Source organism: Antrostomus carolinensis, unplaced genomic scaffold, assembly GCF_000700745.2.
Source record: "Antrostomus carolinensis isolate BGI_N321 unplaced genomic scaffold, ASM70074v2 scaffold7985, whole genome shotgun sequence".
Taxonomy (NCBI): domain Eukaryota; kingdom Metazoa; phylum Chordata; class Aves; order Caprimulgiformes; family Caprimulgidae; genus Antrostomus; species Antrostomus carolinensis.
The window spans coordinates 1-24,386 of record NW_010314163.1 but is presented as its reverse complement, the minus strand read 5'-3'; positions in this window follow the sequence as shown (position 1 = coordinate 24,386).

The window sequence follows — 24,386 nt, the reverse complement described above, 5'->3', positions numbered from 1 at the left end:
GCTGAATATAACTGGAGTTTTCTATTAGTGGTACAAATAGCACTAGTAGTGCACAAACAATAGTCTATGTTGGAATCCAGACCTTTAGAGCAGCTGAGTCATAATTTCTCCTGGATGTTTTAATGTGAGATTTTGATCAATAGCTTTGCTGTATTGGGAATAGAAAGAGAATAGATCTGATTCTATCGCAAATACAGAAAAAATCATTTGGGTATATTACTCTGTATTTATAGACAGTTGCAGTGTGCTTCATATGAAAGTGCTTTTTTCAAAAGTGCAAATTCCATATTTTATTAAAAGTAGTTGAATGATTTCCATTGACCTTACAATAATGCAATATTGCAGTGTGTGTCAACCCAGACAGAGGTTTGTTGGCTTATAGAATAAAACCAGCATTTGAGCAGGTAAGAAATGAAGTTGTCAAACCAACATCTCCTTATTTGCTCAGTGCAGAAATGAGATGACAAATTCCTCTATCACTTTTAAAATAGTCACTTAGAATGTTTTGGGTGAAATTAAAATACTGGAGGAGGAAAAAAAAAGAACAGAATTAAATTAGTCATTGTAGCTTTGCTGTTCAAGTGAAATACAGTAGATGTTTAAAACATGTTTGCATGTCCCCTGTTCGAGAAGGAAGAGTGGCTGTTGCTTCCCTCTACCTGCTCAAGGAGAGTTTGATGAAAGATAACAAATACAGGATGAAGGCTGTTAAAGGTGAGACAGGTCTGAGCCCTTCACCAGTGGAGCAGGGCTCAAGCTCTGGAAAGAGCACTCACCCTCAGTCCCCTAACTCCCAGTCAGTTCTCTCCTTCAGAGGCAGGAAGAGAAAAATAACAGAATGAACCTTGTCATACCATGATTCAGAATTTTCCCCTCAAACATCAACAGGTCAAAATAAGCTGCTGAGCGATATCTTTGTGTCTAATTGGCCAATACAATTTCTGTTGATTTTTTTTTTTGTACTCATCAAAGTGCAAATGTTCCCTATTCAGTGCACTGGTTAATTAATGGAAGTGTGGTGTACAGGTGAGTGAAGGAAAAAAAATGCCTGTGCATACTTGTCATTAAGAAAAAAGCAATTTTTGTGATGAGCAATGCAGAATGAGTGGAGGTGGTGAACTGGCAAAATGCTTGGCTGTGGAGCTGGAATTTCAGCTCTGCCTGTTTACAGCTTCTCAGTGCCCCTGTGTATGTACAGCGTTTTGCTTAGTATTTGTTGCTTAATATCTAGTGAGAATCATACTGAATTGGTTTGAGTCCTGTGATCCATTTTTTCCTGCTTCTTCAAGTAACTGCTTTTCCCATGTGCTTGGCACCATCAGAAAACATCATTAGCCCCGTCTGGCGCAAGTAGCATCAGGTTAGCAGCAAGACAATAAGGAGAACTGACCTGTGATGGTTTTTTTACTGTGAGAGGGGGATGAGGGAGCACCAAATGTTTACTAGTCATTCTCTTGAGAGGGTTTCAAATAAAAGGAAAGGCCACCTCTGTCACCTTCCCTGAAAGGCTTTCTTTTCTGCTGGGCTGTTGGCTACGGGAGCAAGCTCCCTCTGATCCTTCTGCAAGTTTTCCCATGACCCTCCCAGTTAATGGAAGGGGTCTTGGCAGCAGCAGAGTTATTTGACAGCTGCTGGTTTGGGGTACGGGCTAGCATTATGTGCTTCTTGCATCAGGAAGAAAGAGCAGGACTGAGGCTGTGGCTTATGAGGGGTACAAGGTGGCACCAGGGGAGGCTTTCTCTCTAACCCTCTGTCTCCATAAGTGTTTCAGTGCTGCATAGTGTGTGAATTTCTCTGATGTTGCCTCTTTAAAGCACACAGTTTTAAGCCAGTTCTTTGACTTGAGGCTTGACAGAACATACAACAAAAATATCTTTAATTACTTTATCTTATGGTAATTTTAAAGGAGCGTGAAGAGATTTTGTGTGACCAACTGCTCGGGAGAACATGGGCCTTGTCACCTGGACCTCTGAAAGTTTCTGTGCATTCATTTTGAACTCTTTTACAGTACTTAATCGCTAGTTATCACCTCCTTTTGGCCTTTTTGTAGGAAAAACTAGTGAAGAAAATATCTTAGAACTGACTTAAAATTTATTACTGCAGTGTTTGGTCTTCTGCCCTCCCTACATGGCTGGGGATGAGTCCTCTAAGCACCCGTGTTTTTTTTTTCTGAACTACTGTTATTCTAATGCATTCTCATTTATGGGCATTTCTGAACAGTTCATTGGTTCATTAGGGATATTCACCAGAGAAAATAAGCCAACAACGCAGCCTGTGCTTTTTCAGATACTCGGGCATGGAGCGCACTCCAAAGTGCCTCCTGAGCAACCGGTACCTGCCTCTAACGTGGTAGTCAGCAGCGAGGAGCCGTAATGCCATCACCAACTTTTCTTGGCCTGGGAGCAGCAATCATAAGTAATGCATTGCAGGCAGCCTTGGACCTTACTCTCCCATTGACCTCTATTTAATTTCCCATGTTCAGCATGGAGCTGGAGAACCTATGTCTATTTCCTGCAGGCCAGTCATCACTGTGATGTTCTTAATGTGTAACAGGCCAGTGGAAGGGACATTTTTAAAAGCAGCACTAACACAATATAGTTCTTATGGATCAGAAACTCTCATTGTTCTGGTGTTTTGAGAATAACCAAATGGACAGAAGTCTGCTTGCCCATGGCCACTTGTGTTTGAATCCATCCCTAGCATTGAAAAGTCAAGTCTTTTTTCCATTTTCCCTGAAAAAGGGAGTGCACTTCCCTTTTTGACACAGGCATATTTCTTGAATAACTACACAAAATGCTTCTCCCTTCTAAACAGCATTTAGTTATTAACAGTTCATATTTTAAAATGCTATTTATTATGAGTGGAAATATGCAGAATTTCCTTAAAAGCTGACTTGCAAATGCTAATACAGGGATAAATGAACAGTTGATGAATAAGTCCTTCAGAAGCAAGCAGCTTTAGAAACACTCCATAAATTTTCCCCATTACTACATTTAAAAACATTTGAAATAATTGTTGGAAGTCATTGAGTGCTGATAACTCTGCTTTATGAATGTGAACTAATGGAATAAAGTGATAATTATTTAGCTGCTGTTGCATTTTAATTCAGTTATGCCATGGCTGTTACAGTACAGTGCAGCCTTTACCTTTTTATTTCCTATAGGTAAATAAAACCTGCTCGGCAGTCTCAGGTAATAGCCCTTGCAGCACCTCGCTGGGTTGGGAGAAGGAAGGCAGAAACAATGCTAAAGACTGCAGATGCTTCTGTGATATAGAAACATCCCCACAGTGCACTCCAGCAGAGCCTGATTTTCAGGTCCTGTTGCAGCCAAGAGGGACAGACTGTGACTGTCACTGGAGTCACCCATGCGGAGCTGGCAAATGTGATGCCGGACCTATGGGAGCAGGAAAGGATGGGTTACCTTAGGCCATCTCAGAGCCTCTTGGGCCTCCTGCTGACCCTGTGGCATGTCTGCCAGCCCACTGGTGCTAACTGGGACACCTCAGGGCACCCCCAGCACCCCTTCCTGGTGGCAGGCACATGGGCAACTACTTTGAGCAATTGACTGTGGTTGCTTCCACCTCACAGCCTTTGCCAGTGAACATTCTCTTCAGATGGTTACATGTTAGTATGGACAATTTAAATGAATTTAAATTTGCTTTTGTACTCAGCATTTCTATTCTTTCAAAAAGTTGAGCTAGCATGAGATAGCACCATATCCCACTTGGAAACTGGATAAAATTGATTGTGCCTACCTCAGAGGTGGCAGAGAGCAAAGGTAAGACTGATGCAGCCAAAACCACCCTCCCAAACCTGCCTTCTGCAAAGCATCTCTCTAGTGACTGGTAACAGGGACCCAAATTTAAAAAAAAAAACCCCAAAAACCATGAAGAAATGAAATGTGCTGATTGACTGCAGCCACATTAAACCAGACATTTCATTTCAGCAATACAGCGAGAACTCCGTCTTTGGGTTATTTAGTACATATTGAACCTAAGAGTGGCTCTTTGGCATACTTGTGGTTGCTTGCTGAATTTCTGTGATGCCACAAACCAGAGTCATGCTGACATGCCAGCTGCCCTCCCCACCCAGGGAGAGCAGAAATGCCTGTGGCAAATCCAGTATGGGTGTGCTCAGAGATGTGTTAACATCTAACCCCATCAACACCCAAGTAATTTTCTCATTTCCATTTCCTCTGGACTCAGAGCTGGACCTGACACAGAACCAGCTGAGACTTTACATGAATTTTACCATGGAGTGTATCGTAAGGAGGTGTTCATATGCTCTATCTGCATAGTCTTTGACTATCAAAGAATGCTTACCTATTTAAAATGCTGAAATAATTATATTGATCCATATGAGCTCCAGAGTGACAATGAGAGGTATTAAAATATCATTCAAATGCCAAAATCACAGCAGTCAAATGCAGCCTTCTCTGAAAGGAGACTCACAGCCTCTTAACCCAAGCAGTAACATCAAATTGCAAGTAACTGAAGAGTCATTCACAGTTCCTCAAAACCTGAAGAAAGAAAGATGCCACTTAAAACACAGCAGCTTGTAAATGGGCTGGATGCACAGCTGAGTCGAGGCTATTTGGCCTCCAATGCCTTGAAGCACTTTATAAAATTGTTCTGTTAGATCAGTCACTACATTTAGAAGAACAGCTGTAAATACAATTATACTTCAATGAAATCACTGCAGTGCTTGGCTAGCTCTAAATAACAGTGTTTAAGAACTGTCATACCAATGTAAAGCATAATTTTCAGCATTTCCACTTGTAGAGTTTTACATATTTCATGTCACGTACTGCCATGATCTTTGCTGTACCCTGTGGTTTTGTTTGCCACTGTGACAGCAAACCAGGTGTGAAGTTGGGATCTTTGAAAGGCTATACATCCTTTTATTTCTTAGTTCTCTTTGTAGTTGCAATTCTGAAAGAATTTTTATCTGGTTTCATTAAAGATTCTACAGCAAGCTAAGTGTATTGGAAAACGCCCGTCCTCCAGTTGTAAACTGGTTATCTAACCATGCATTTGCCCATAGCAGCTGCAATCCTGAGTAGCTAATGCCTTCAGAAATGCTGGTGCATCATGAACATGTGCATTTCAAGAGCTGAGGTCTGTTGCCTCATCTTGTCAGTGGGAAGTATTTTATGAATCAATATAACTCTGAATTTTAAGAGCACTTTGACAGAAAAGATTTTTTTTTACTGGTATACAAAAACTATTGGTTTCTACAAATATAATGCTACTTTTTTGTAGCATTAGGTGGAAAAAATTAAGGGGTGAAGTAAAATTTTGCAGAGGAAGGTTGGTAAAGTTTGAAAAAGGAATCTTTGAAAAACTGAGAAATGAGAGGTCAGGAGAAAAATGGCACCTTCTAAAAAAGACTGTGAGTGCTCATTCTGCAGTAATTCTTTGTTGCTGTGTCTGAACACAACTGAAGTACATTGGCAAAGGTTTTCTCAACACCACCCTGAGTACCATGTCAAGCTACTACCTACTGATGATTTTGTAGAGGTTTTACGCATGCAGTGGCCCAACCTCATCAATGCTGTGTGCTAGAAACCTGCTGAGGAGCACCTCCTTGGGCCACCTACAAAAAGAATAATTTGCCATTGGCAATTTAAAGAGCCCTGTGGGACAATCCTCATCCTTTCACATGCGTGTGCAGGCCACTTGTGTGGCCTGAGCACTTGGGAAGTTTCACAAGCACTAATTGCTGAAGCTCCTTGTTGGCAGCCCCTCCATGGGCTTGCTCCATTGCCAGATGGACCGCTCTGAGCTATTTTCCACCTGCCACCAGCCCCAGCTGGCACAGAACTGGTCTTGGAGTGTCCCTGGATGTGATTGTCCTTATTCTGAAGTAATGATGCTTTTTACCATTGACTTCAGCCAGCTGGGAGTGAAGCCCTGTTCTGATTTGCGTTTAATCAAGAGTATTTTTCTCCTTTCCTTTTTCAGCTTTAGTTTGCAGCTTGTTTTTCTTTTTGGTGCATATTAAAAATATGCAATAAAAAGGATCTGTTAGTGTTCAGCAGCCTAAAAATCAAGGTTCTGTTGTTCCCTGGAAGCAATTTCTGAACTTTCTCTGCCTGACAGTGCCAGTAGATTTTCCAGAGCCAATAATCACAAAATGTCAGCATTGCTAAATGAGGACAATAAATTTTCAAACAGTTCCATAACATGATTTTACCAGACATTAAAAGGTTCAGGCATGAACTGTAAATAAATTCCAGTCTTGCAGCTATGCCTCTTTAGTTGGAGACTAAATTATCACTGAGATAATCAGTCGTGCAGTTATTGTCCTGTTTTATAATGGCCCTATATTTTGTTAGTTAGATAGTTTGGCTCTCCCACAAAGGTAAGAATGCCCTGTTAAAGTGTGAAAATTCTTCTGCTGTAGAAAGAAGTGTGAAGAAAATAAAATTTAGAAAGAATCTTGGATCAAATGTGGGTTATATGATTAGGCATCTACTTTCTGTAACTTTCTGGAGCATCCTGGAACCATGTGAGGAAACATTGAAAGACAGACCTAAGCAAAGGGACAAAGAGCAAACCCTTCCTCCCCTTTCTTGTTGGTGTCATGGTGAACATGCACTCTGGTTTCTTCTCTGTGGGCCTCTGGATTTGTGCCCGTGTCCCTGCTGGGAGGAGGATGTGCAATGCTAGTGCTGGCAGTGAAAGGAAGGTGCACCATCTGCCTTTCACATCCAGGAAGGGGCATGGCAGGGAGATGCCCACATCCCACATCCTCAGTGACACCAAAGGCTCTCACCATGTCTGTAGGGCAATTCAACTGCAGAGTCTGCTTTTGGGTACAGACAGGACGTGGCTTTCAGTCAAACCCTCTGTGCCCTCTCAGCACTTGCAGGAGCAAATCACTTAGAAGATCGCAGAGATGTCCAGACCCCCACATTTTCAATAGTTTTTTTGGAAACTGGGCAGGATAGAAGTGATTTAACCAGCTCTGTACTTTGTCCTCTTGGAGCAGGGACTGGTGAGACCATGTTTGAACATGACCTGCAGATTGTCAGGGCTGGCTGGAAATCTTGCCTTGTACCAGCACCTTCCCTGCACCCAGCAGAGAGCTGAGTCTTCACCTGCCTTTTGCTAAGGACTCATGTCCCAGTGCAGCTGCTGGTCAGGTTTGCTTGGTGGGAAACTGGCTGCAGTTCTTGTTCCTGCACACCAAGAGCATACAGCTGGTGGCTTTCCTTGCTCTCCAGCATGGCTGCATGAGCCTCATCTTATATTTCAATAGCGAGTGAAAATACCAACTAAATCAATGATTTGCCATTAGGATTCAGACCAGCATCTGATCCTTTCTCTTAAAAAATTATGAGTCGCCAGGTGTACATATTTCACCTCTGTTTTTAAGTAGCACTGGAGGACCTGACAAGCAGTTTGCCTTGGAGACTGCAGGAGGGGAAGTGAATTAACTCCAGAATATTGCCTGCCACCAGGGTGAGCTCTATGCATGGTAAATTCATGTGGAAAACTGAGTACCTCGTTTTGTGTCAAGGGAGAGAGGGGGCTCAAGAATTCAGATAAGTCTGTGTGGACAGGTCTGACCTCATGTTCACTTCAGAGCCCTTCAGACCCCAGGCACTGGTTTGAGTGGCACTTACTTATTAACACCCATATTCAAGCTTTCACGTATTGGAGCTGTGGGATGGTAATTTTGTGTAGTGCAGTTTTGTCTTTTCTACTTGGGAAGTCCAGAAAAACTAGAGGTCTTCCTGCACTTTAGCAAAATCCCTACTAAGTTGAAGCCTCTATCTAAGTTAAGGTACAGGAAAAAGGGATACTGTCAGATTTTACCCACAATCTCCACAATCTTAATTTCCTGTAGGATTCAAATGAACTTTATGAGGAAGTAGTATCAGTGGAGGAAAGATCATAGAAGAGCAAAATGCTCCTGCCTCCACCAGCTCCTCTCCTGGTGATCAGTAGTGCATGTTGGGGAGTGATTTTTAGGAGGATAAAGGAAAAAGTGAACAGAATGGAAGTTTAGATGAGGAAAGAAAGGAAAAATATAGTCATAGAAAGACTTGGAGAAACAAAGCAAAGAGAGAGGCAGGAATATAGGAAAAGACAGGCTGGTTTGCAACTGTGGAGACATCAATAATGGAAGAAATCCCTCCCAGAGGAGCAGGGCCTGTGCCCACCAGCTGGCCTGCCTTTGTAGGTGGCAGTGGAGCATCCCAAAAGGTTCATGTTGGGAACCTTTGCCACCCAGGCTGGGTCTGCTGGGGAAACTGGGATTAACAACACACGTGGAAAGATGAGTTTGCCATTGCAAAGACTTAGCTGTGCATTGTTCAGCCTATCAAAGTGACTTGTTATCAGGGTCTTGTGGAGAACCAAGGAAAAAATGAAGAAATGCAATTATTTTTCATGTATTACAGAGTTTCTGTATGCCCTACAGGCACTCCTGCTGAGGCCGCCTGCAGATTTATACTGCAATTGTGACAAATTAGATTTTTCTGCATTCTTCCATATGCAATAAAAAAAATATAATATTATGTGTAATATCCTAGCAGATAAATCAGAAACTTTTTGTGGATATGCTGTGTGTATTAAAACATACAATGTTGATCTCTTGCCCCAGTTTTCATTGTGCAGAGCATTTCATCACCTTGTAGCTTGAAGAATGCTCCAAGGCTGACTTTTCCAAAGAAAGAATTCTTGTGAGGTGAAAAAAATTGAGCTGAAGGCTGCAAACTTAAGAGGCAGCTTATCTTTGGTGTAAATATATTTACTTCAGTGGAGTAGAAAGTTGAAATGTAGGAATTAAAACTTTCCTCAAAAATTCTTACGGGGCACATAGTTGAAAGGAGACAAGAAAACTGATAGAGCAGAAAGTTTCTCAGAACTGGTGGCTTAATCAGAGGAAGAAAAAAAAATGTTTTTCAGCATTTTCATTGTCCAAAAAACCTTATTTGATTAATTGATTAATCACTATGTTTGCATAGGATGAAATAGTCTTTACTGACATAAGATAGGACAGTGATGCTTTGATGCTGCTGGAGCTGATTTTTCCCAGAAGCCCTGGGTGACATTCACATGTGAGACATCCCCGTGGACCAGCCAGGATGGCTCAGCATAAGGGCTAGGGCCTGGCTGCACTGGTGCACAGGGACGCGCTGCCCTTGCTGTTTTGTTTGGCCCAGGCTTTGTGCCAAGTTAGAATGGGATGCTTGTGAGGGCAGCACATATATCTCTGTGTGCAGCCGGGCCCCAGGAGGGAAATCAGTGGGGATGGAGTTGCTCCATTCCTGGGGTGTCTGCTGCAGCCACATGAGCTCCTGCTTGGCTGGTGACCACCACATCTGGGGAGAGGACCAGCAAGTCAACCTGCCTGCTGAGCCCTGCTGAGCCAGCAGCTGCAGCTGCAGTAGGGGAGCCTGTCAAAGGTGGTTTTCAAACCGCTGGTTTGGAAACTAGCTGTAGTTTTAATAACTGAGTCCTCTGAGTCAGGCCAAACCACCTCTGACACCTCCCAGAAACCTGCCTTAGAAAAATTACACAGTGCCCTATTAACTCAGCCCTTCTGTCAGGTGTGGTGTATGTGAACACCAGCCCTGCTGTTTGGTGGGGATGACAGCTTGGCTCACATCCTACCCAAGTGCTGTAGCTGGCAAATCACTGCACATAAATAGTTTTTCCAAAGACAACCACCTCCCTCTATAGGGAAGATTTATTTCTGGAAAATGTTTCAAACTGTGATTATATAGTATCTGACATAAATTGCCCACACCAAGTAACTGGACAGTTGGATGATGAATTAATTCTGGCTGCTTTCCATCCTGTTGTTTCAGAGGTATCAGGTAATGGATGGCTCATATGCTCTATGCATTATATAAATAATTTAGTTTACATCTAGGAAAATATGTCTTGTCTGTGAAGCAGAGAATTACTGTCTGTGTGGCTCAGAGATGGCTCTAAACCATTTCAGTCAAGCATAATAAATTAGGATATAGTGAAAGAGTTTATTTTCTTCACCATTGCTGTTATTTGATTCAGCTACTGCAAAGCTCTGTGTGAAATCCTATTGCCTGAACCAATATTACAACATAAATTTTAGAGTAAGACACAAGGAAATTATGTAAGATCAGAAACAATAGATGTACTACTGTAGTAAGGTTTGATGGGATATTTGCTTACATCATTTCAAAGAAACAGAAGCTTCACACTGCTTTTGCTCAGATAACCAAAATTTTACGTTTTTAAGCTATTACTATCAACCAAATGCTCTAAAGAAGGACTTTTCCCTAAAAGAGAGGGCTGGAAACACCACCCAAAGCCTGACCACATCTGTAGTCAGTGTTGAAATTCTGCTGAGTTACAGAACAGCATGATTTTTCCCCAGATGTTTCAATTCTTTACTGAAGCATTTGACTACACTTCTGAAAGCAGTTGAATTACTATTGCCTAAGAAGTGGCCACTCATTGGGATGCTTAGTTTGCCTTAGCTGTGATTTTTTGGATGTATTTGATTATGTGACTGTAACAGGAGAATCTTTAGATTAACAGCTTGTCAAGAAAAGTTGACTTCCTTCAGAGTTATCTACTGTTCACCTTTCCTTTGATTAAGAACATTTTCTGTATGGGAGCAACAACTAAGAAAACTTTTTTAATTAATGGATGAAATTATCCATGTTTCTGCCCCAGTCTTCTTTGTTACAGTGCATAACCTTTATTTTTACAAGCAGTGCAGCAACAAGTCAGAGCCATTTTTTATTCTAAAACACCTTAACCACACCCAAAGCTACACTATTTACTCCTCTGTGTACCTACAGCATAGAGTAGAGGGGGCTGTTATACCCATAAATGAATTGCATTATCCATGGGGGAAGTTAAAAAGGAAATGAAAAGTTAATGTGGTATTTGCTTCTTTTTTATACACTAATTAAAATGATTTATAACCATGATGTTTATCTAAAAACACAATTAGAGTATTAGATTAAGCGTTTACTTTTGATGTGGTACATGTAATTTTGTAGGAAGGCAGAATACAATTTCAGCCTGGTGCAAGGGGAATTGAGAGAACAACTGAAGTTTTTTCTCAGTTAATCAGATCTCATTTGCTTCACCCCCTCTCTGTAAATGTCTCTTAATTAGAAGGGGTAGGTACGGTATCACACTGACATGTACTGTCTTACAAAGTTGAACTGGTGTTGATTACATAGGAAATCTACCGAGTGTTTCAAATGCAGGCCAGTGGTTAGAAACCAGGTCAAGCAATGGCAAATCTGTGCTTCCGAGGGCTGTTTGTGGCTGGTGTGAAATGAGCTGATGGGCTTTGCTCAAGCTCTCAGCAGGGTGGTGGTGTCTGTCCTGCAGACAACAAGCTAATACAGGCTGGGAAACTACTAACACCCCACAGACCTCCTGGGTTCCAGGACAGCTACCCCTACAGCCACCACTGAGCAGGGTGTGCTTTCAGTCATAGAAAATTACCTATTTTCCAAGTCTGACAGCTTCTTTCCAGTTTTGAGACCACACATGCCTGGTTCAGCAAGTTGGTGAATCACGGGTGGGACTAGGCAGTGGTGCAGGAGATGTTGGGTCGTGGGTCTAAAGGAGACAATGTGGCACTGCCCTACAAATGTGTGAGACAAGCAGGTGTGCAGTGAGAAAGGCACCTCGTGTGTGAGACTTGAAGGATCTGAAGGGCAGCAAGAAGAGAGTGTGGAGGAAGGCCATGGGCATGGAAGCAGCCCTAGAATTTGGGGGAGTGTGGACACCCCTGTCCTCTTCCTTGTCATCCTTGAGGTGGTGGAGGCAGGTGCTCACCCTTTGGAGTGACCTGCTGGACTGGTGCTGCTGTGGGCCATAAGAGTTTGGGCATGTTATAGCCCCAATGTGGGAACCCCAAGGGACAGGCAATGTCTCCACCTCTAGCCATGTTAGTTAACTTCTGTAGGAAAACAGCAGCACTGGAGAAATTTCTCCCTTACTTTGGAAGCATGTTCAAGATGCAGACGACACTTGTCATGTTTAACAAGTAGGGGACAGAGCTTATACCCAGGCCCCTGCCACATGTTTTGACCTCCTCGGCTTGACTAAATGGGAAGAGCCTGGACTTCAGTGCGGCAACCTCTTCCTCCCCTTGTAGGGAGCAAAAAGTTCTGGGAGGTTACAGCAAATACACAGAACTCTTCCTTCATTGAAAGATCCTTTGAAAGCTGCAAAGAAAAAGCTATGGAGAGCTCTGTGGCTTGTTGCTGTGCTCTCCTGTATCACTGAGAGGTTTGCCATTCAGGCCGTGTGATGGTCGCAGGTCAGGATGCCTGCCATTGTGTTGGGTTGGCCGGGATGAGAAGCAGCCACCTGCATCTCACTAAGGATCTGGGGACCAGCAAATGGTGCATGCCAAGGGCTGGACCATGCAACCACACAGCTGAAACCCCTCCTGGGAGCGACACCCCAGCACTCCACAGTGGCTTGTGGCCCCTTGCAGCTTTTTGCTACAACCCCTTGCATCGGAGCACCCATGAGGCCGGGGAAACCTTTCTGCAGGCCCCCAGCACCATGGGCATGGAGGGGCCTTACTCCACCACCAGCCCAACAGTGAGCAAAGCCCCTGGGCCGTGCCGCTGGTCTCTGCTGTACCAGGTAAGCCCCAGTGCTTGCTGAGCCATCACTGTCAGTGCTGGAGTGGCACCAGGGTGGGGGTGACAGAGTCTTAGACACCAGCAAGGGAGAAAGAAGCAAAACCAACCCAAAGAACAGAAGAATTTTAACAGTCCCTGGTAAGCAGGCTTTCATCTGTTGTCCACACTCTGCTCTTTAAACCCCAGGGTGACTCCAGCAGACCAGGGAAGTTGCCGTTCTCCTTTCCCTATCCCTGCTCTCTCTGTGCCTGCAGACCCCTGGGGTCATGGCAGGGTCCTTACCCCATAGCATCCCCTAGCTCCAGCATGGAACACAGAGGAGACCTCAAACCCCTGTTTGGAGGCTGGAGATGCATTTAGAGAGCAGGAAATTTGCTGCGTCAGGCTAACTGTCCTGGTTTCAGCTGGGATAGAGCTAATCTTCTTAGTAGCTAGAATAGTGCTGTGTTTTGGTTTCAGTGTGGGATTTGGTATGAGAAGTATGTTGATAATACACTGATGTTTTCAGTTGTTGCTAAGAAATCAAGGACTTTGCTGCTTCCCATGTTTTGCTAGTCTGCAGGTGCAGAAGAATACTGAGGGGAGCATAGTAAGAGTAACAGATCCAAATTATATTCCACATCATACAATGTAATGTTCAGTATATAAATGAGGATTGGCCAGAAAGCTCTCTCTCTTGATCTTCTGGGATTGCTCGCCGGGAATGGGCTGGGCGTCGGTTGGCAGGTGGTGAACGATTGCACTGTGTATCACTCATTGTGTATTCATCCATTACTACTGTTATTGTCAATCATTATTATTGTCATTATTATTTTACTTTAAAAAATTTGAAAAAGTACCACATAGGGTAGCATTTTACACAAAACTTGGATAATTTGGTGTTATCTGCTCCCAGAAGTGGTAGGGAAGAACTGTGCATTTCCTTGGGACACCAAAAGCTGAATTCACAGAGAAAAAACACCTAACAAATAATAGACTAATACATGGAGGTCATAAGGCTTTCTGTAGTCAGCCCGATCCACCTTCAGCGGCTTCTGAAACAGGAGTCTTGGCCCATGTGCGAGGTGGACAGGATCTGCCGGGCAGCCCTCGCAGCAGCTGGCCCTGGGCTGTTCTCCTTGGCCCCCGAGCTGGCGGAGCCCCTGATCCCCAGCATCCTCCTCCACTCCCCTGGCTCCTGCTCAGCCCTCAGGGGGTGATGGCACATGGGACCAAACCACACCGAAAGCTTTGTAGATAAGGTGGAAATCACTCCTTATCAGGCAGCAGCTGTGCTCAGTTCCTGGGTGGTTCTGAGGCCCTTCATTGAATTGTCCTGCCCTCTCTGCACATGTACAGAAGTGACCAAAATCTGTGGTTTCTTCCTTGGGAAAAACAAATTCAGATGCAAAGAGAGTGTGTAATTTCAGCACATCTTCCACCCATGCAGCCCAGGAGTTGGTGACTGCCTTTGATTGGTGTGGGAAGCTGTGCAACAAATTGGATCTTTGATGGGTGGGCTGGAATTCCTATGGACTGCAAGAAAAAAATAACAAAAATAGCTGACTGTTCCAAATGATGTTTCCAAAGCCACTAATCCAGACCCATCACTGGTAAAAAGCCTATTCTGTGTATGACAATAGGAGTAGTTGGGCAGGCACCTCGCTGTAAAAGCAGAGTGCATCAGTCAGTTCCTGTCCTGTAGCCTGTGCAGTAACAAGTCACATGCAGGGCTGGGGAGGTGCAGCCAAGTGAAGCAGATCATAGGACAGCAGCAAAGGGTAGGTTATTTCCCCAGCGTTTTCTGGGAAGGTGAAGGTAGGCAGAGAGATGTGCAATATGGAAAGAACACTGAGAGAGATGAAGAGGAGCAAGTTGGAGGGCCAGGAACAAAGTGGAGCTGAGATGAAGAGGTGCTGAGGGAAGGATGGAGCAAATTCTAGACTGAAGGACTGACACAGATTCTCTGTGTGTGCCTGCATTGCCTGTTCCTTCCTCTGTCAGCCCTCCTCTGTGCTCTGGTGGGGCAGAGGCCACAGTGACTTCTCTGTGGGAAGAGGTTTGCTTTTGCTATAGCAACCATGATGCTACCCTGGGTGCACTGACGCAGGGACGGACACAAAGCAGCCCGGTACCCAACTGAATAGAACAGCAATTACCTCTATATTTGATTGAGTAATATTTATTGCCTTTGAAACCTATGCATTGTAATGCTGGTAGCTGCTCTTCTGCAACAGGCAGGTGGGGAAAATCAGGGCATCCCCCAGGAGCACTCCAGTGCGGGTGCTGGGAAGGATGCACCGATGATTGCATTTTAGCTTAGTCTTGATAGAAGGCAGGGGGATTTCTTCATCAGCTAGGAGGATGCTACTTGACTTTCACCTGCTGGTTTCTAAACAGTTATTTGAGGACTGAGTGGCACCACTGATGTTCAGAAACGTGGCAAAAGTATAAAAACACCTCTGACTTAATGTTGGGAGTTTTGCCCTGGCAGCAATGAGGTGTAATTAAGCTTTTAGCTACCTGCTTCCATTTAGCTTCTGACTCAGGATTGTCTAAGGTCAAACATACTGTCAGCAGCCTTTCCAAAGCTGATAGTAGCACAAAGACAGCACTAACATGCCTCACATGGGCTTGAGCAGCATGCCTTCAGCAGGGTGGGTTCAATTGCAGTAACAGCTCATGGTCTTCACTCGTGTTAGAGGGATGCCCAGTAGCGCTGCCAGCATTTGTGTCAGCATTTTCTTTATAAACTCCTTATTTTTATCGCTTGACTGACTAAGTGCCAAATGTGTGTGCTGTAGCCTCTAAGCTGAACAGAAAGATGTGTTTTTCTGCTCCTCTTAGCTGAAGAGAAGTGTTGGTTGGATTTCAAATAAGTAGGTCAGATGCTGAAGTTCATGTCACTGGAGGTATTTTGGAGTGTCTGACCTCTGAGTTAACCCCTTTTTCCATACAGGAAAAATTGAAAGTTTGGAGGTGACTAGACCCAGGGGCATGAGCTGGGACATGCTGAAAACACAGGCCAGTCATCAGGGCTGGTCATAGACATGCTATTTCCAAGGGTTTGGTGCTTTTGTGTCTGGGGACTGACTCTTCATTGCATGAATGTAATTTCATGCTGCTTTGGTTGTGTGAAGATGTGCTCATGTAGGCAGAACCTGCTCCTCTGCCTTCTACTCTTCACTAATGCCTTTCTCCCAGATATCTCAGGCACAGAGTTGCCTGAAATAAAGATTCCTCTGCTGGTTTCCAACTCCCAGCAACATCGACCAGAGCCCACCCAGGGTGGAGGGCACTTGCTACACTTTTCTTTACCTCACTTCATCGGCTGAGTGGAGCAGGCTGGACCAAGGTGCAGCCTTGTGGTGTCTTTACTTTGCACCTGGACGGAAAAAATGTTTGCTGATCCTCAGAACAGGGTGTTCCCACCCCACCCCACTCCTCGACTGGGTATCAGGTTGCTGGGCTTGGTGTCTAGTTTGCATCTGCCTCTTTCCTGTGTCTTCCTCAGCAGGGTAAATTTCACAGCATCAGCTGTGTATCCTTCTTCAAGGACTTCCTGGAGCTTTTGGAGCCACTATCAAATCTTCATTCCCCATCTCATTTGACCAAAAGTGGTTTTTGGTTTTGCTGAATATTGTTACTGTGCAACATAACAGCAAGCAGCTGGGTGTGATGTTGGATGGAAAGGAGTTTGTTGCAACAGCTTTAAGTGTGATAAAAAACATGTGCTTAATGTTATTTTTAGACTAGTGTATGTTAAAAGGTCATAAAGTTTTAATCTAAATACAACTTTGTGTAAACACACAGCTCTCGGGCACCTTAATACTGACATCAGTATGTCTCCCCAGGTTCAAGCTTGCTTACACAACGGAAAAATCAGAGTTAAACACAGAAATGAAGAAGTCCTTTCACATTCCCTTGCTGATTTTGTTTTTCTTCATGTAACACCTTTTTGGAAAGAAAATCATTGCTGTGACTGATGGGTCTCACGGGCCAGGGAGCTGTGCTGCTGGGAGGTAGGGATGGCTGCAGTTCAGGCTGAGGCTTGCAGCTGGCCTCATCCATCCAGGGACCTCTCCGTCGTGGTGCTCATATTCCACTTCTCAGAAATCCCCTTTAATTTTATCTCTTTGCCTTGTCTCTTGCAAGGAAAATTATGAGTATCCCATGTCCCTGCCTAGAGTCTTTCCCTCTATCCCTCCCGTTCATGTGTGTGTGCGCCCATGTGTACATGTGTGCAAGCACACACACATTGGTTAATCCATTCACACTTGAGCTTGTGTTTGGCAGTTGCACTCCAAGTCAAGCAGCACTCGTATTTTTCTAGCACCCAGCAATCTGGTTGACCTTTCTGGAAACTTTGGACTTAAGCCCAAGTTTCACTAGTCCTAGTGAACCTTATGACCAAGACTTTGCACTTGGGGTTCAAAGATCCTTTACTAACAGGTGTGTAAGAATATGGATACAGCTTAGATAAAGTCTGAAGGTTTGACTTGGGAGGTGGCTCACAGCAGTCTCCTCCTATTTTCTCTGCCCTTTCATAGAGATAAAACCTCCAAAAATTACCTTGGAGGAATGAAAGAATCATCTTGGTTTATTTTCAAAAAAGCATTTGTTGTTATTCGTTAACCTTTAAACTGTGGTTTTGTTAATTAAACAACCATCAAGAGAGAGTTTTCAATCTAGAGTTGTGCTAGTTTCTAGCTTACTTCTCTGCAAATCTCTTGCTTGTTTCTCAGAACCATTGTGCCCTCCTCTGTGAGTATCAAAGGAAGCTGCTCTTATTGTTCCAGGTCTTTTGTATGGACAGAGGAAAATTTCCCAGTAGTCCTGTTGGAGGCAGCAAACAACAAAGAAATGACTAAAATGCAGTGATGCTTCCAATCCAGAAGGAGAGCCCGAGCACATCAGTCACTACAAAGCTATTTGTAAAGTGCATGCAGAGGCTCAAGGGCATTCCTCAAGGTCTGTGGCAGCAGAAAGGTCACCTAGCACAGGAGAGCAAAAATGCTTTAACCCGTGCTGTGTTCACTGCCTGCCCAGCCCTGGCTGAAGTTCCCGTCCACAGCAGGTCTCCTGCCTAATGGCTTTTGTCAGTCTCACTACTGCGTCTGCCTGAATGAGTCCTCAGAGATTTTAACTTCATGAAAGCATTCCAGTTGTTTCAGAAGGAGCATAGCTTTTCATGGTGTCCCATGTTGTTGTTACATGCCCGAGGGCAGGCACTTCAACTTGTCGCTCACTGTGAAAACAAAAAGAGCATGTCTATGGCAAGAAGGGGACGTAGCTCAAACTTTAAATCTCAGATGCTTCCCTAGAATAGCTCAGTTCCCTGGGTTATGGGCGTCCATGAAGTTGTACTGGCAGAAACGTCAGCTCTCTTCATTTCACACTCCTATCTTTGGCATTTTAACAGCCTCTCAGGATCACACAGAAGTGGCAGTGGAGAAGAAAGTTACCAGGCAAGTACAGTAGTCTGAACACATCAGAAAGATGTTTGTCACAGAATTTTATGTATTTCAGGGTGAAATTCAAACAAGTTGGTGGTTTTTACTCACTGTGGGATTCCAGTAAAAGGCAATCAGGTACACAGCACTCACCAGAGCTGGTTTTGACCTCTGCCAATGGAGTCTTCTCAAAGGTGTGGATGGAAGCTCCATCACCCCAGAGGCCCTCATCACACAGCCATGTGGGGCAAAATCACAATGCTGCTGGTAATGATGATGTAGTGTCTACAAGCACTACAAGGACATTTCAGGTGATGCACAGGAATAATTTTCAGTGGAGACCATGAGACCAAATTCAGCCCTTCTTATATGTCCTCAGCCTGGACGTGGTCCACTGGGTTTAAAGAGGAGAAGCAGTAACCTAATCCTGATGAAGCATCTCATTGTGCCAAGAACCACAGCATAAGAGGTAAATGAAGGCAGGATATGAGCCCTTGATTATCTCTTTCCTTTTCCTGGCTGCTAGGAAAGAAATCTGTCTGTCTTTATTTCCTTCTCTTCCCTTGATCTTGCTTGCTCACCAGGGACAGGTTTTGACCACTGCCTGTTTCCACCAGCTCATCTCCTCCTTGATAGCTCAGTGAAAAGGAACTGCAGTCAGATTTCTAGTCTCCATTGGAGCCCCTTATATATAATGGTTTATTTCAAACCCATTGTTAAATATACTAATCCAAATGGACTTCATCCCAGACGAACAGATTCTGGGCTTGGTGTACTTAATTCTGACTCACCAAAACTCTACTGAGAGGTCCTTGAGCGACCCAGCCTCAGCTGTCCCTGCTCTGAGAGGGGAGATGGACCTGAAGACCTCTGCAGGGTCCCTTCCAGCTTAAATTTTCCTCTGAGGCTTTGATCCACCCCATATGGGTCAGTCCAAGTAGCTCCAGCGAACTTGCACAGACACTACTCTGGGCTTTGGTGGCAAACAGAAGCAGAAGACTTTGGAAGTGACCTCAAAATGGTATTAGAAAATGATAATTAGTGCAGTACTGGCAAACTGTGGGATATGATAAGATTTCCACAAACAAGGGTCTGTCACGGGTGTTTGTGACCAGAACTTCTTTAAGTCTAAAGGTAAAGCCACAGGATCTTTCTCTGACTGCTGTTTCTACCCCTTCTGTTTTTTTTTCTAACATCATTGTCCAGGAAGGATTATAATTCTCACAAACAGCACAGGTTTCTTCTATTCCTAGGCCCTTTTAATTAGACAAAGAAAATGTCAAATTCAGAAGCACCAGCAGCTTGTACACCATGGATCCTGATGGTCCTGGCCTGGCAGATAGCAGCACAGCTCCTTTATGACCAAGTGCTGTTTCCTACAGATCTATATGGAGATGGTGGGGCAGCACCCTCGGAGAATGGGACTGGCTCGGCACTCAGGCAGGCAGAGCCAGGAATAAGGACAAATCTGCTGATTCAGGGTCCTAGAAACATAGCTGATCTCGCTGCAGTGAAAATAGGTCACTAATCACACATGGCCAACATCCAAAAACTAGCCAGGAAAGTTGAATATCTGTTGGCTGAAAACTCTGTTTTACTCGAACGCACAGAAAGAAAACAGTCTGCTTTAATTTGTTTAAAACAACCATGGGATTATGTGACCAGGAGACGAAGACAGGGATCTCTCTCTTGTTATTTTTTTAAGCAAGCAACTCATTTATTGTTCCAGCCCATCCTTTGCTTCCGTTCTCACACATTAAAATAACATGTAGTTCACACTTCTGTTTTTAACCTCAGTTACAGCAGGCGGGACTGATTTCTAAAGGAAAAAAATTAACATTAGCCTATACGTTGATGACACTCATTTCCTTTATAGACTTCTCACTAGTGAAACGACTGAGCTAGTGTTGCTAGAATTGGACTCTCTAAATAAAAATAGCATCAAGGTTTCTATTTTTTTTTATTTTAATAAGAAAAGCCCATTAATTTATTTTTAGACCATTCTGAATTTTCTTTTTAAGCTGGTTGCCCATCCTGGCATCCTGAATAATTAAATGGGAGAGCACTTAGATTGCAGCAGGTCTGAAAGTTACTGATGTGGAATAAGTGTACCATGATGTTACACAATGGGAGGGAAAGGCCAATCAATATAAATGAATCCCTTTTTCCATTGGATAAATGCTCTCTCTCTCTCTCTCAGTCAGCAGCTGGGGAGAATATGGAAGCTTTATAGAGATAAGATCCACTCAGATTTTAGATCTGTCTCTGTCTAACTGAGATCAGCTCAGGCACATTTCCTCTGCTGGGCATGATGACCTGGTATGCAGGAGTGGTCTTCACCTTCACCCGTGGACTGAGTAGTGACATGCCCAAGTGAAAAGTGTTACTGAAATGTGAATAATTGTTGTTAGAACAGTCAGAGAAGTTGGCCAGAAGTGATTATTTGTACGCTTGAACAGAAGACCCAAAAGAGGGTGATTAAAAAAATTGCATGTGCAACTTTGTAGAAAATTATTTACTATATGTGCCCTTGAATGTTCTGAAGCTATGTTAAAAGCAGAGTGATACCTGAGAGCAGGGAATGCAAGAACTGAGACTAGCTCACAGGATCACTTGAATTGCCTGTGCATTATGCCGCAGACATTAGCTGCAAGGTCATGTTTCGTTCTCCTGCCACTCGAGCTGGTTCTTATCATGTGCTCTGGGAGGTGAATTGCTTCTCCCTCCTCCCCATCACCATCACACCTGCTGCCTGCCCCATCTCCCCTGTGCTGCGAGGGGTCCAGGCACTTACCCTGGAGACAGCCACAACATGCTGCCCGGGATCCCAGGGAGATGTTTCCAACCCAGGCAGGCTGCCAGCCACCAGCCGTGCCCAGCCGCGCTGCCCGGCAAAATGACAGCAGCCATGCCAGGAAAAAAGAAAGAACAGAGGAAACTGGCTTGTATTTCCAGCAGCTAAGAGTTCTGTAATTCAAATTTTGCCTTCGTTTCTCCCTCACCCCATGGCCAGTGATCCCCTGTTGCAAGTAACAGGGAAGGCTTTGTGTAGCACACATGGCGACATCAGATTATGAGGCATAGTCCTTTTAACCTGAGGGAACTTGTAGCAACTGATGTGGTAAAGCCAGCCCTGGCCATGCTGTCTCCAGTGGGGATGCCACAGAATGACTGTCATGCATCAAGGACATCTCTGTGCCGTACTTATGCTAGGGCTGAAGCATGAACAGACTGTGCCATCACCAGACAGTACTTCGCTTTTATTTACAAAGATTTTGTGGGTCTGAGAATCTCTCTGTTGGTAGATGACCCCTCTAGTCCCTTAAGGCTGATATAACTGATTGAGCCAGCAGAGATCAAAGACATTTTTTGATGGATGTTGTGTGCCCAACTGGTTCTTACTGGAACCACACACTAAGGGAGAACAACTGATTCCTCACATGCTACACAACTGCAAATGGAACTGTATGAGAAACAATAATCAAGCATGTAATACAAGCAAATTTTAAACTCAATGATTTAATAGCAAGCTGTAGATGGAAATCATAAAATAATTCACAGTGAGTGAAAGGATTAAACAACTCAGATGAAGAACCGAAATCAGATCTGAGGTTTGTTTCAAATGTCCTGTCCATCAGATTATATTCTGGAGTTAGATCCCTACCTGACACAAATTAAAACTTTCTGCCTTCCACCATCTGAATATCTAGAGTGACACTTAATACCTGTAGCCTCTCCTTGAGGGTGAGCACACTGCAGCAGTCAAGGGATCTTCAGCAAAGGAAAGCTCACCATCCCTCAAGAGGGTGTGCAGGCCCTCCAGGAGCAGGGCAGTGTGGCCTTGGTGAATTAATGTGTATTTTCTTTGGCATGTGCATACATAAGAACATATTTAAGCCTACTGTTTATTTGCTTAGTCAGGCAAGGTTTTAGAGGGAGCAGTGCAGGGATGAACACAAGAAATGTTCAAGCCTGGTGTAATGTAGGAATAAGTTGCCTTTAGGAAATCTCTCCTGAGCAGTTGAAGAAAGTTAAAGAAGGCATCTGGAAAGAGCAAGCCCCAGGCAAAATAATCCTAGCGGGTATCCTGTGGGGTATATCAGAGCAAACCTCAAATGGCACCCTGTACACAAATCTCCAGTGCTGACTGCCAAATATATGTACATCAAAAATTGAGCCCTTGTCCATGGACTCACAGAACACAGTCTCAGTGGAGTTTATATTTTCTGCCCTCTTTTAACCTGAAACGAACTTACTGCACAAGACTGTGAATCGGTTCCAACATACCCCATGTGCTGGGTTGTTAGCCAGATCCTAGCAGCTCCCACTAAATTTTCTTTTTTTTTTCCAGTATGCACACGTTTCTGCCCAAACACATCCAAAAGCATTTCCAGTTCTAACTTAAACCCACAAATCCAAGGAAATTCTGAGTTAAGCTCATAGCCCATAACAGTTGTCTTATCGCATAGACTGGTTAAAGTGATTCATCCTTTTACAATCCTTTGATGAAGGGACTTCTGTTAGGAGAGAAATGTGCTGGATTTCATGCTTTGAGCATCTCAGCTGACTTCTTCATGTTATCATAAGGCTGAGCAACTTGCTTTGTTATCCTTAAAAAAAAATAATCAAATGTTCTGCTTGATACCATATCAGCGTGCAGTTCTGTAATTCCTATTCTCCAAGGACTTTGAAATGCTTAATAAATCCTGTCTTGACTCTCTCACCATGCTAGTGAGGTAAGTAAACGTCATTATTCACATGTTAGCATGGGGAAAGGCCATTACGGAGAGCACCCTGTCCAAAACCCTAAGCAGTTAGTAACCGTGCAAGGTAGGGGGCTGGGCTCCTCTGTTTGCAGAGTTAGACCTTGCACTGGGAAGTTCAAAATATGTTATTTATAAATTGGCAGTGGAAACATTACTGTTTATCTTGCAACAGATATTGGGGGGACTTCAAAGTTCAAAATATGTTATTTATAAATTTGCAGTGGAAACATTATTTTTTATCTTGTAACAGATATTTGGGGGACTTCAAAAAGGATTAGAAGGATGGAGACTGGTACCATGCTGCATCTCAGGGAGTTTTCTACAGTTTCTCTTGTAGCCTTTGTCCTGGTTTTGCTAGGATAGAGTTAATTTTTCAGTAATTAGAAGAGTAGTATTTTACTTTCAGTGTTTCAGTTCAGACATATCACGAGAAGAACCACCACAGCCTTGAACAATGTAGTTTGCTGCCTAAAAAACGTAAGTAAACATATGTGCATATAGAACATAAGTAATGTTTTCCAGTTGCATGGGCCTGAGTCCAACAGATCCTGAAGAGATTTCCTCCGATCTAGTGGGATGTCAGCTGGGCTGGCAAGGATAATTCCACCAGTGGTTCCTGGGTACTGGGAGCAGTGATACTGGGATACATATTTATACACAGAGTAGAAAACAGCCAGCTATATTTTTTTCTTGATATTTCCTCAGTCTCCATACAGACAGTGGTTTCTCTGTGGCACAGAGACTTCTGCTTCAGACTGCCAAAAAACGCCCTTCATTGTGAGCCTGTAGTTTTGCATAAACCATCCCTATTTCCAGAAAAGGACAAAGGATTTGATCAAACTTATCTACCTGCTTTGTTTACATACATACTGCTTTCCATTGCAGGAGAACTGACTACAGATGTGGACCAGAAAAATTATCTTATGAAGAATTGAATCTTGTCTGGACAGTTTTATTGTTCATTTTTTTCGGTGGTAAAAATGTTGGATCTTAGCAAAACAAACAGCTTTACCACTGAGATATTAGAAATGTGGTTAAATGAAAACACTTGCTGTGTTGCCTTTTTAAATTTCTAGCTGGGTTTCACCACCCTCCATCCTTGTCACTGGGGACATGGGCAACTAAAATAATTGCAAGGTCTCCTTGTGCTGCTGGCTTTCAGATGCGGGTGCTGGCTTGCAGCAAGCAGCTGTACCAGCTGTGTTGTGCCGTGTTCTTCACCACTTTAGGTCACTTGTTGTGAGCAGCAATGACTGCAGTCTAAGGAGGAATTGCAAACGCAAAGAAGTTTTACTGAAGAGCTGGCTCTTAGACTCATTCTGGTACGGTCATCTGTGTTTTGCACCTTCAATGAAAACAAATTTTAAGGCTATAGGTTTTTTTAGTTTGGATTGATTTTTTTTCCAAATTAAAAAAAAAAAAAGAAAAGGGAAAAAGAAGCAAGCAAACCCATGATACAGGTGCTTTGAACATTGCTCAAAAGATCTGATTTTGGAGTGTTTATTTGCATTGCTATTGCCAGGAATATGGGAATGTGATTGGTGCTGTTGAGAGCCTGTGGGTGA